At 49.5% G+C, this 2500-nt stretch overlaps 1 pseudogene; it reads right to left on the bottom strand.

Annotated features, from left to right (window-relative positions):
- The window catches only part of LOC148314584 (28S ribosomal RNA), a 10458-nt pseudogene that overhangs the window by 2597 nt on the left and 5361 nt on the right, over nt 1-2500 (bottom strand).

Genomic DNA, 2500 nt, shown 5'->3' with positions numbered 1-2500 from the left:
TCTCCACCTTCCGTTACGCGATTCATAGGTCATTCAGTTGCCAGGCATAGGCCGGGCCACCGCCCGACCATCAACCCAGCGCCGATCCGTTGCAAGCACCCCGGTTCGACTCGTCAACTTCTCATACACCATGTTTCCGACCCATATTTTCGAGTTCATGCTCTCCTTCACCGATTCCCAACCGGATCCTACCAGGCCATTATTGCATCCGACCTTTCACTCCCACTTCGGTCACATAGTGTTTTTATATATATATATATTTTTTTTTTTTTTTTTTTTTTTTTTTTTTTTTTTTTTTTTTTTTTTTTTTTTTTTTTTTTTTTTTTTTTTTTTTTTTTTTTTTTTTTTTTTTTTTTTTTTTTTTTTTTTTTTTTTTTTATTACTCGAGGTGAAAAAACCTCCTCAACATTTTAAGAGAGAACATTAACGTCCTCCTGCTCAATAACCTTGGAAGGTATGCCATTCTATTACCCGAAACACCTAGTAGCCGCAACACCGTTGTGTTCCTCATGGGCCATTTACCGCGTGCTCCTATAGGGAAGCCAAACACTTTCACTTCTCTGGCATTTAAAGACTGAGCCAGCATCTCTTTAACATCCTCATATTTCAAGACTTTCTCCGCAGCCGCCTCTTCCAGTGCTGCATGGCCAGTTTCATAGCGAATGGTGACATCAATCACCAGGATTCGTCCATCTTTTTGGCAGACCATGTCCGGCACCTTCACCTGTCCGCTCTTGGTGCAGACACGTCTCTCTCTTTCCACCGTCCATCCAAGCTTCATTGCTTCGGCGGCCAACAAGTTGCAAACCATGTCATGCCTGTTAATTCGTAGCTTTTTCAGTATCGGGCATTGTCCCAATATGTGGGCGCATGTCTCTTTAGCAACTCCACAACCTCGACATTGCTTGTCCTTAGAGCTCGTTCCTCTCGCCAAAAATTCCTTAGTAGGAACTACTCCCGCTCTCAGCCTTAGCGCCCCTAGCCATTCCATTTGGGTCATGCCCACCATCTTAGGGTCAGCCAGCCAAGAGTTGCTTATCTTGTCGGCCCTGAATTGACCCGCTCCCGGCCCTTGCGTGACTAGGTCATTCCATTTGTCACATTCCACGTCCCTCCAGTGTAGGAGTTTGAGCTGGTCTTTTGATATCCTCTCCTTTCCTTCGCTCATACTCAACACTGGTATATCTGTCGCCTCGCCTCCCGCTCTGTTCCACAGGGTCTTCCAGCCCCCGTCACTGACTTGATCCCTCGCCATCTCCCGAACCAGCCAATCATCGGACCCGGCCATGCTCCAAGTTCTCCTGACTTGGATCCTGGGCACTGCCTTTTCCAGCCTAGGCAATCCCAGGCCACCATCTCTGTTCCTCGCGTAGAGGATACCATTGCACGTGGACTGTGCAATGTTCAGCCAGTCTTTCACCGTTCTCCTAATTGCTCTATCCGCCTGGGCCAACCTGGTCGCTGACACTCCACTCATATCGGCTTGGAACATGACCTTGGGGAGCATATATAGCTTTAATAGATTGATTCTATGGTATGGCTTTAGTGGGGCCTTTTTCACTTTAACCAGTATTTCTTCCACCATAGCCAACAGGTCGGCTGGGACGATCCCGTCCCTCGGCCCCACCATCACCCCCAGATATTTAATCACATTTCCATCGTCTATTAACCTCAGCGGTGAGCCTTCGAGTCGCCATTCTGTTTTTGTCTCAACGACTCCTTTGTTAATCCAGAACCCACTGCACTTTCTTGGTTGCACGGCTAAGCCAGTAAGCCTGCAGAATTCTTCCACCATATTCAAGTTCGCTCTCATGCCCCCATCCGAACCGCTTAGTAGAACCAGGTCGTCGGCGAATGCCAGCGCGGTGAGCTTCCGCTCACCCCAGATTAGCCCAGAGCCAGCCACCTCGAGCGTATGGATGAGAGGGTCCATTGCGATGTTGAAGAGCAGAGGGGACAGAGGGTCTCCTTGCTTGACTCCAACCATCATTTTTATAGGCGGGGTCGTGGCCCTTCCACAGCCTACCCTGGTCGAGCAGTCCACGTAAGAGTCCCGGATCAACCCCACAACATGATTGTCGACTCCCTTGTGTCTCAGAGCACACAGGATATGTTCATGTGAGACGGAGTCAAAGGCCTTCGCAAAGTCGATGAAGACCACCGCCAACTGGTCCTCACCTTCCCTCGCTCTCTTCACGATCCGGTCCAGAACCATCAAATTCTCGCCACACCCATCTGCCGCTACCAAGAAGCCCCTTTGTCTTGGATTTATAGGGCAAGCCTTCGCCAGTCGCATCGCAATTATTCTGCTGAATAATCTCATCACCAGTGACCCAATGGTGACCGGTCTCCATCCCGTCACAAGGCTCAGCTCCTTCTCGTCCAACGACTTCGGCAGCAGCTTGGTGCGACATTCCTTGAAGGCCTTTGGTATAGTTCCCTTTATCAACCATGTGGTGAACAGCCTCGCCAGTTGCTTCCCGCTCCTGTCCCAGCCCAG

The sequence above is a fragment of the Idiotropiscis lumnitzeri genome, unplaced genomic scaffold, assembly GCF_059441095.1.
Source record: "Idiotropiscis lumnitzeri isolate Australia: NSW breed Sydney's pygmy pipehorse unplaced genomic scaffold, RoL_Ilum_1.0 HiC_scaffold_263, whole genome shotgun sequence".
In the NCBI taxonomy this organism is placed as follows: Eukaryota; Metazoa; Chordata; class Actinopteri; order Syngnathiformes; family Syngnathidae; genus Idiotropiscis; species Idiotropiscis lumnitzeri.
The sequence above is the reverse complement of the archived record's forward strand: the minus strand, read 5'-3'. Positions and strand labels throughout refer to the sequence as shown.